General features: G+C 47.5%; 1 non-coding gene across 1 annotated transcript; it reads left to right on the top strand.

The window, feature by feature from the left end:
• The first annotated feature begins 6,302 nt into the window (after positions 1–6,302).
• TRNAA-CGC (transfer RNA alanine (anticodon CGC)) lies at positions 6,303–6,378 on the top strand. The gene has a single exon. It is a non-coding gene; the product is annotated as a tRNA-Ala (tRNA).
• Positions 6,379–10,232: the final 3,854 nt, after the last annotated feature.

Below are 10,232 nucleotides of genomic sequence, written 5' to 3'. Positions count from 1 at the left end.
CCAGGGGCGGACCGCACGCTGCACAGACACTCATGGCAGAGGTACAGTGCTGGACCGCAGCTGAGCGAGGCAAGCCGAAGAAACCAGCCAAATCACTAACGGCGGGCTGAGTTCCAACCACCGTTGTCCTTCTCTGGTCCCCCGCCACGAGGCTGAACCGAAACCGAGGGCAGGAACCTGCTGCGTGATCCCCCGCGCCCCAAATGCATGATCGGCTGCTGTGGGCAGAGCGTTAAGCCTTGTCTCTTCATTAAAGCAAATACTATTAAACATACGTTCAAGATAAAAGAGTGTTTTGACCCCGGGAGCACGTGGACCACAAAGCAAATTCCTTTTCCTTCTCCGAGGGTGGAGGAAGCAGACGTTCCCTCCCCCAGACAGACACCGCTGTTACAAGTATGTATTTCTCAGTGATAAAAGTTGTGTTCATCAATATGTACGTGTATGTACAATCACTAATGCAACAAATATTTTGGCACATCTACTATGTTTTGGCTGTGTGTGTGTGTGTGTTCACATACATGTGCACAGGACATCTCTGTGACTCACCCCTCACCATCTCCTTTTAGTATCTGCCCACCTTGGCTCCCCAAATCTTTATTGTTACTATAGGACCCACCTTTGTGGTAGAACGTTCCTCTGCCCACTAGCTATTTTCGTTGGTTTAACATTGGTCATCCGACTCAGACTAAACCAGTTGACGTTTTATCCAGGGAGTTTGGGGTTAGGAATTGAGAAATAGAACTCAGTCTTGTCGGGAAAGCCTGGAACACAGGCTGGGTACGTGGAGGTTTTGGTTGAAGTGGCGGTTGCCGTGGATTCCTGTTCAGTGGGTAAGAAAGACTAAGTGAAGGGGTGAGAGAGAGAGAGAGAGAGAGAGAAGAAGGATAGAGGAATGGAGAGAAGGGAGTTAGGAAGGTGGAAGAGGAGAGAACAGAGAATGCTCACCACCAGGGGCTGAGAAGAAGAGGAAGGAGACACCCTTTCGGAAGGAGGGTCCCAGTCTCCAGCCGTCCCTGAAATCGACGGTAGTACTGGTCTTCCTTTCTCTAACTCCACGAGATTCCCTGTTATCTTTACCACAAATTCCCCTTTGCTTCATTTAGCTGAAGTGGGTTGTCAGTACTGTTTCACTAAGATGATAAGCCAAGTGGCGATCCAGCAAACCTTTACTGAGCATGACCTGTCCGCCACCCTCCAGGCTGGGCACTGGGAGCGCCCCGGACACAGACCTCCCTCCTGAGGCTTCCCAGTCTGCAGGGGGGTGGTGCCCGGTTTGGGGCATTGGGTCAGCATTGGGTACAGGAGACTCCTCAGAGGGGCGAGGGCCGGGGGCTCTTCCCAGAGAAGGTCATGCTCCCAGTGTGTCCCGGAGGACCGGCTCCCCTGCATCTGGGAGAAGCTGTGCACGCTCAGAGGTACACAGACCAAGACTGGAACTGCTGAGCGCGGTCTGGTCTGTCTGTAAGGGAGGAGTGACGAATTCTGAACGGATTAGGACAGGAGGAGAGACTGGAAGGGAAGATGGAGACAGAGTAGGAGGAAGTTTCTAGCGCAGTTTAAAGTCTTTGGGCTTTAACTTGGAAAAGGGTATTAAGCAAGTCTTTTTGCAGAAGTTGACATTGGTGCTCCCACTGAATTCCGGAGCAGATGTCCCCGGAGAAAGGCAAGCCCACATAGAGAAGAGTGGGTTATGCAATACTTTCCATTTCTCAAACTGTGATTATTTTCCGATTTGTAGATTTTCTAGGAGGTCTTCCCTGAAATACCTAACACACACAGGCTCCTCCATTTCCTGCATTCAAACACATGTTGGTAAAGCCAAAATCCTTAAATTAAATGATTCCTGTTATTTTTAAAATTGGCTTCAACGAGAGAAAAAGTAACTGAGTCCAGGACCCTGAGTAAGTTGCTGTAATTATAAACCAGGGGTAAGTAATAAACACACAACGATGACCACAGCTGACGGTGTTGAGTGTCATCTGTGGGCCAGGGCAGTGCCCAATGCTGTGGGCCCCATGGCCAGAGCTGAATGGGGTGGGGCGTGGGGTGGACAGGAGCTGACCACACGCAAATCCCGGCTCTGCTGCTTGCTGTCTGTGTACCTTGCACCATGTCACATAAAACAGGGATGACCACAGAAATTCCCTTGTAGCGCTGTTGTGAGCATTCAATGCAGTGGTTCAAGTCCAGTGCAGGAACACCATAAGGTTTCAAGAATGGTGGGTATTTTTGTTCTTTGAAATTAATAAAAAAGAAGACAGGTGACAGACAGGTAGATGATGGATAGAGAGAGAGAGGGAGATCTACTGATAATGTTAATATATTTAAAAATATGCCTGTTAGCCATATTCCAATGCAACTGAAATTGTATCCATTTCTTTTGCTGAAAAGTCTAGTATGTTTGCATGGTGTGAAGTGTCAGCATCAGACTACCCGGAGTTATGGGGACAGCTGACGGCGACTCTTCCAGACTGGGTTAAGTCAGAAAATTATGCGATTTACTGACTGTACTTAGTGGACAAAGAATGTTTTTTTTATATGCTCGTCTGTATTTTAATTTACTGCTCAGTAAAAGACATGCTGTAGGATATTTGGAAAAATAAAATGAATTTTAAAAGCCTACTGCCCATGTTAATATATATTTTTGCTATTTTCCTCATTTCTTTCATGAAGTCCTTCCATAAAGTGCTGCGAATCCCAACACACATACACACAATTTGGTGCCTTTTGGCTCTGTTTTTATTATTTAATAACTATTTTAAAAGTGCATTTGATTTTTTTTTGTAAACAAGATTTCACGTATCTGCTCACTATTCCTTCAAATGGATCATTCACTTAACTATTTCCATGTATTGAATACTTCTACTGCTCCCAAACAGTGATGAATTTTGATAGATATGTCTTAATGTCGTTAAGACTAAAAGAAAATTACTGTGAAGCTGCCCCATTAAATCCAGAAACACACAAACTGTCCCGGCCCCGGTTTCGCGACGTGACAAGTTGTTATCCTGCAATGACAATGTAGGAGAGACAAGCAGAAACACCCCAGCTGTCCTAAAAGAAAGCAGAGCCCAGGCCCCACAGGCGGGCGGATGTGGGCTCAGAACCCACCCCTGTGTAGCTGGCGGCCTTGGGCAGCTGCTCGGCCTCTCTGAATTTCAGTGTTCTCATCTACAAAATGTGAGTAAGGTGGCGTGCTCACTCGGTGATCACAAACTTAAGTAACGTCTTTCTGTTACTTTTGTGCCCCAAAATCCCACATCCATGACGTGCATATGAGATCAACCTAGGTGATGTTTACAGGTCCGAATCCCCTTTCCCCTCCGAGACAGAAAACCCTATACAGTAGGCGGAAAGGATGTCCCTTCTTCATTAGAACCTTTAGTGTTCTGAGCGGTGACTGTCACATAACAGGCACTTGGTGAACAGTTATCGAACAAGTGAGGGACTGCTCTTCCCCACGGGACCTTGGAAAATTTAGTAATCAGTTAGTCTTCCAAGGACACCATGTGATGTTCTTTCTTTTCTTAATGCCCATACTACCCTCCCCCACGTGACCAAACTGTGATTTATATTTTCCCACGCGTGTGTAATTGTATATTTATGGAAATTGTATTGTATCTTCTGCAAAACAAACCCCGACCGGGTTTGTCCATAAATCTAGACAACAATAGACTTTCTGGGCGGAATCCCCTCCTCCTCAGGACTCTGCTTTACCAAATCACAAAGAGGGGGAGAAAGGGAGAGTCATTTTCCCCACAAAGCGTCTCTACGTGTGGGTGGTCAACGCTGTTTACCCAACGTGGAGTTGGGGTTGAGGAGGAAGTTCTTATTTCCTGCAGGGTGGCATGCGCCTGTGCTAATTTCAGAACTAAGCCGTGCTGCTCGATGTGAGGGAAGAGAGAGGACCTTTCTAATCGACCCCCTGCCCTACACAAACAAGGTGCGGGGGTGGGGGGGGGGGAGACTGCATGCTTCTAGCCCTGAGCTCCGCGGAGGCCGGACTCGGCATCAATATTGGAAATGCAGATGCTGGGACACTAGATTTGCTTTCTGCCATTGGGCAGCAGGCTCAGTGGTTTTTCTGCTGAGTGTCGTCAGGGCCCCGAACTGTGGCTCTTTGGGGATGCCAGGCTCCTCCCCACCCCTCCTCGTCCCCTGTGCGAGGAGGGGGCCAGCGAGGCCCGGAGCCAGCCGCGGGGGGCCCACAGCTTGTTCATAGTTTGCTGCAGTTTTGAGTGTTGAGGCAAAATCAACATAATCACTTTTGCCTCCTGAGAAGTAATTAGATCTCAAAAGGTGTCTATGACCGGAAACCCTTTGCATAAAAAACAAGGTAATCATTTTTGTTGTTGTTGCTCTTTCTTTTTTTTTTTTAATCCCATTCCATCAGAGGCTGTGACACACACTGAGAACACGTGTGTCCCCGACTGGGGCTCCCTCCAGCATCCGCGGGAGGGGTTGCTGGGACTGCAGGGGCGGGCTCTGAGGACAGCAGAACAGGACACAGGAAGAGCGCCGGGAAGGGGGGCGGGGTCGGCCCTCCTGGCCAGCTTGTCCTGAGCACGTCTTCATCTCTGTGACCCTCGGTTCCCCTCTGCCAGCGTCAAGAACGTGCGCTTCCTCTTGCCTGTCAGGAGGACTCAGTGCGACCAGGCTGGGCTCAGAGGGCCACTTTCCAATTACAAAATGTGTCCGTGACAGTTTCCAGCCAAGGAATTGGCAGGTATCATTCGTGAAAGCTGATCACACAGGGCTCTCTCTCTCTCTCTTGATGTGTGGGTTCACCATTAAGAACTGATCTAGTCATTCACAGACAAAGGACCCAGGGGTACGGGGTGGGGGGCAACGGACCATCCACTGTTAACCAGAGTATAAACATGTCCTTATCAGGTAGAGGGCTTCGAGTCACATCCTGGGACCTTCCTCTTTACAGCGCATTGAATCTCAAACCTCCCCTTCTTCATTTCTTGACCATGGTGATAGAAATGACGTGCGTGAACACATGCACTTGCCAGGCTCGGTGTTCGGGGCACAGGAAGGGCCTACTTCACAGCCAAGGGGGACTCGAACTGACTGGTGGCTGCTCTGACATCTCCCGTCATGGTGAGAGGTTCCAGAGGGCAGACGCAGGCCTGGGTGGGAAAAGACAGTGACAGAGGTCTTCCCTGGTGACTGCTTTTGAACGAGGCTTCGACTGCTGGCCACACATTCTCTTAACCTATCCTGTCTGTCACCCAGCAGAGGAGGTTTGTAACGCTCCGTTAATGAGGAAACAAAGCAAGAGAGGTTAGAAACTTGAGCAGGGCCACAGAGCCACAGGGAAGGGGCGCGGCTGGGCTCCGAAATCACGTTGCTATCCCCTCAAAGCCTGGTGGCCTCCGCCTGAGCCAGTGAGGAAGGTGGGAGCCTCTCACCCCCCTCCGCCCCATCGGTGCTCAGTGCAGCGAGCTGAGGAAGGAGTCAGACCTCCAGGCTGAGATCTGCGCTTCCCCATGGACTCCCTGCGCCACTCGGTTCTTATTTATAAAATTGGGATAATACTACCATTATGTTTCATTGCCTATTATGTGGCAGCTGCTGTTCTAAGTGCTTACAAGTATTGACTCATTGAATCCTCACCAAAAACCCCGGGAGGTACGTACTGTTATTGTTCCCGGTGTGTGGGGACAGAAGCTGAGTCACAGAAAGGTTACAAGTGAGCTGTCTTCACGTACAACAGTCTGCGGCAGAGCTTGGGTAGTCACCCAGGCGGCGGCCCGGGTGCTACCCTCAGTCCCCTGCCAGCTGCCCCCCGGGGACTGTTACCTGTGACCAGGCTGAAATGGTACCAGGTTTGAAACTCCTCAGAACAATGCCTGGCCCACAGAGTATTCAATAAACATCAGCTAACTATTTAATATTGTTACTACTGTTGTGGTTCTTTGATATGCAATGGATCACCCTCATGAAGTTCAGAGTAAATTAAAAAAAAGAAAAAGGGGGAGGTTTAGGAAAGACAGGCCCCTGTGGCGATGACCTTGGGTGAAGGAAGAGGGAGCATGTCTTTTGGTAATGAGGGCTGCTTCCAGGTAGGGTATGATTCTTTCCTGAATCTTCAACTGAACCGTTTGAAACAGTTCTGGAGAAGGATGTTTATAATCCCATTCTCAGCCTTTAACCAGGAGGGAGTGAAGGAGGCAGCTGTGCTTCTGAAAAACTGTTTAAAAAGAAGAAAAAGAGAAGGAAATCTGATTACATAATCCCAGATCATCCCAACAAAAATAAAATGGATTAGTGTTTAAAGAAACAAGAAAGTAGCCCTGGCCTGTTGGCTCAGCGGTAGAGCGTCGGCTCCGCGTGTGGAAGTCCCAGGTTCGATTCCCGGCCAGGGCACACAGGAGAAGCACCCATCTGCTTCTCCACCCTTCCCCTTCTCCTTCATCTCTGTCTCTCTCTTCCCCTCCCACAGCCAAGGCTCCATTGGAGCAAAGTTGGCCTGGGCGCTGAGGGGGCTCCATGGCCTCCAGCTCAGGCGTTAGAATGGCTCCAGTTGCAGCGGAGCAATGCCCCAGATGGGCAGAGCATCGCCCCCTGGTGGGCATGCCGGTGGATCCCGGTCAGGCACATGCAGGAGTCTGTCTCTCTGCTCTCTGCTTCTCACTTCAGAAAAATTAAAAAAAAAAACAACACTAAAAACAAAGAAGTGGCACAAGCCCCTCTCTCATAAGCTCAGATATATGTAATATTTTTCCCTTAAAAATGTGTTAAGTCAAATTATTCTTTACATCTGCTTAAAAATGTCAAAGAATACAAAAATTTATTATAAAAACAAACAAAAAACCCCCGAGAGTCTGTGAACCCCATTCACACGTTCAGTCTTCTCCAAGGAAATAATTTTTAGTTTTTTCTATTATTAAATCTTTGAAGTCATATGAATTTATACTTTTATTTCTCATTTTTCAAAGCTCAGAATATATTTACTGATTTCCTACTATGACCAAGCAGGGTTCCGTTCACCTAGATTCATTATTATCACTGTTACCAAGTTGTCCTTCTTTCAGTTTATTTCACTTCTCATTTTAGCTGGCTCAGCTCATCTACTGGCTACCCGCGTGTTCAGATGCTGTATGATTCCTACCTCTTTTCTGTTATTTATTTATTTATTTATTTATTTATTTATTTATTGTGGCATAGACAGAGTTAGAGAGAGGGACAGATAGGGACAGACAGACAGGAAGGGAGAGAGATAAGAAACATCAATTGATTTCATTGATTGATTTTTCATATGTGCCTTGATGGGGGAAGGGCTACAGCAGACCCAGTGCCCCCTTGCTTGAGCCAGTGACCTTGGGCTCAAGCTGGTGAGCTTTGCTCAAACCTATGAGCCTGTGCTCAAGCTGGTGACCTTGGGGTCTCGAACCTGGGTCCTCCACATCCCAGTCTGATGCTCTATCCACTGCACCAATGCCTGGTCAGGCCTGTTTTTTTATTTAGAAAATTAAATTTAATACGATGACATTGATTAACAAGAGCACATAACCTAGGTTTTAAGAAAACATTTTTATAGCATTTGAACTGTTGATTGTGTTGTACACCCATTACCCAAAGTCAAATCATTTTCTATCACCTTATATTTGCCCCTTTTTACACCCTTCCCCCCACCCGCTCCCCCACATCCCCCTCCCTCATGTCCCCTCCCTTATTCCTTTTTTTTTTTTTTTTTTCTATTTCTTAAGCTGGAAACGGGGAGAGACAGTCAGACAGAATTCCGCACGCGCCCGACCGGGATCCACCCCGCACGCCCACCAGGGGCGACGCTCTGCCCACCAGGGGGCGACGCTCTGCCCCTCCGGGGGGTTGCTCTGCCGCGACCAGAGCCACCCTAGCGCCTGGGGCAGAGGCCAAGGAGCCATCCCCAGCGCCCGGGCCATCCCTGCTCCAATGGAGCCCTGGCTGTGGGAGGGGAAGAGAGAGACAGAGAGGAAGGGTGGGGTAGAGAAGCAAATGGGCGCCTCTCCCATGTGCCCCGGCCGGGAATCGAACCCGGGTCCCCCACACGCCAGGCCGACGCTCCACCGCTGAACCAACCGGCCAGGGCCCCTTATTTCTTATTCCATACCTTTGGCGGTATAATGAGAGGGCTTTCTCCCCTGCCACCCCTCCCTGACTCCTCCCCTTTCTGTCAGATGCCCCGCCCCCTCACCTAGTCCAGGGCGGACACAGTGCCTCTGCTCCGCCTCTTTACGTAGCTCCACCAGGTTTTCTCGCTGGTTGAACTTACAGGTGAAAAGGAAATACACCTTCTTCCGTTAGCATGAGACATCTTCCCTCCGTTGCTCCGGCCCCTCTGCGCCCTCGGGGACTTCTCCAGGGTACTGCAGGGCTGCAGCCCTCGGACCCCCAGAGCGCTCTTGCTATTCCCCGCCCACTGGCTGAGCTCAAGTCGTCTCCAGGAAGCCTTCCTCAGATGGGGGTTGGGGAGGAAACATTTTGAGCCTTTGAAAGTAAACTCAACAACAACAAGAACAAAAATAAAGATTTTTAAAAAAAAATTATACCTTTACATTTGATTCATAATTCATTCTAGTATAAAACTATAATTATAAAATCATTCCTTACTCCTCCCCTCCAAACTCTGGAAGACGTTTCACTGTCTTCTAATGTATTTGTGCTCAGCAAAGAGGGAAGCTATTTAAATCTCACCTTTTGGGCAGGTCATGTATTTTACATATTTTTTTCTTCTGTTGTATTTTAGAATCTTTATCACAGGAATTGTGATGCTGAGAGATATAGATGGATGGACGTGGGGCAGGTGGAATTTTCATTTCTAAAAAATAATGATTCAAAGAACAATATTTCATTTCTAAAAAATAATGATTCAAAGAACAATATTCCCTGAGAAGATTGGCCTGTTTCATCTTACGTCATCACTTAAGCTGAAAGTTTTGATTAAAGACGTAAAAACACAAACACCAAATTTCAGACAGCATAAAGAAAGAATCTGAATGATCACATCAGAGTTCAGATGATTGAGATAGAGTTAAATACACAGGGTTATCTCCAACAAGTGCCGTGTGAGAAGGAACAGAACACCTATGAGATTTGCGAAATAGTTGCACGTATGATTTCCATTTCTTTTTCAATATCCCACACCCATCTCTAAATTCATAATCTCTCACGCTAACGTCTCTGAAACTGTTCAAGTGCGGGGAGGGAGTATCCTCTCTCTCCTTCGCCCCGCAGTGTTTTCTCCTTTCTCTCTAGCACCGTCTATGTCTCTCTGCGTGGTTAAAGATTTTGTTTCCCTGGGTAATGACCAGGAGTCCTGGATTCCCTTTTGTCTTTCCTTCCACCAATGGACTGTGGATATAGAGCGAGCATAGTTCATGCCCTGGCCAGGGTTAGAGTTGAACAGGGAACATAACATGGGACCCGCCATGTTAAAGTGCTATAAGGACATACCAGGGCCATCCAATATATGTTTGGTGGGGAGGTGGCCTAGTTCACTTCTTTGAGTCAGCCATCTTGAATGGTGACTGGACCAAAAGTTGAATTTACTTTCCTTCTCAGAAATTCTCCCTGCAGCACTTTTTCCTGTTTAATCTCAGAACACCAAAGTTAATATTTCATAATGTAAAATCCACATTCTTAGAGAATGCTTTATCTTACTGTCAGAAAAGCCAGTTACTAGATTGGGGGCTATTACGTATTAGATGCTCAAGAAATTGTGGCTAAAATTCTTAAATACAGGTAGCACAAGTATGCACATGCATCCCGTGAAGGCTATCTCATCCAGCCCCCGCCCTAAACCCTATCTTACAGGGGGGATGATGGAGGCGGGGAGTAGTGAAGAGACTTACATTAGATCAGGTACCATTGTTTGTTTGTCAGTTCCTTTTTTAAAATCATTGGTACATCAGTTCTGTTTTGAGCGTCATTCAACATGTCTGACTGCATGCGCATTGCTATTTCAGGAGTCATTGGACTAACAAGAGTTAAAGGAGTTTGATTCAATACCTGCCGTCACCAGGCTTATAGGCTAGTATGCAGGTAGAACAGAGCCCAATATTCACAAAAACCTACTTGTGAAAATTTTGTGATGATTACATGTCAGTTACGCATGGCACATGGTAAACATCCCAGCAAGAATGACCAAATATTAGCAGCAGTGGTAGCAACATTGGCATTTTTTTCTCAAATAAGAGATGTTCCAGTTGATGTTGGGAATCAAGCTAAGAATTTTGTTG

This window comes from Saccopteryx bilineata, chromosome 4 (genome assembly GCF_036850765.1).
Source record: "Saccopteryx bilineata isolate mSacBil1 chromosome 4, mSacBil1_pri_phased_curated, whole genome shotgun sequence".
In the NCBI taxonomy this organism is placed as follows: Eukaryota; Metazoa; Chordata; class Mammalia; order Chiroptera; family Emballonuridae; genus Saccopteryx; species Saccopteryx bilineata.
Note: the sequence above shows the minus strand (reverse complement) of the source record. Positions and strands in the feature narration are given on the sequence as shown.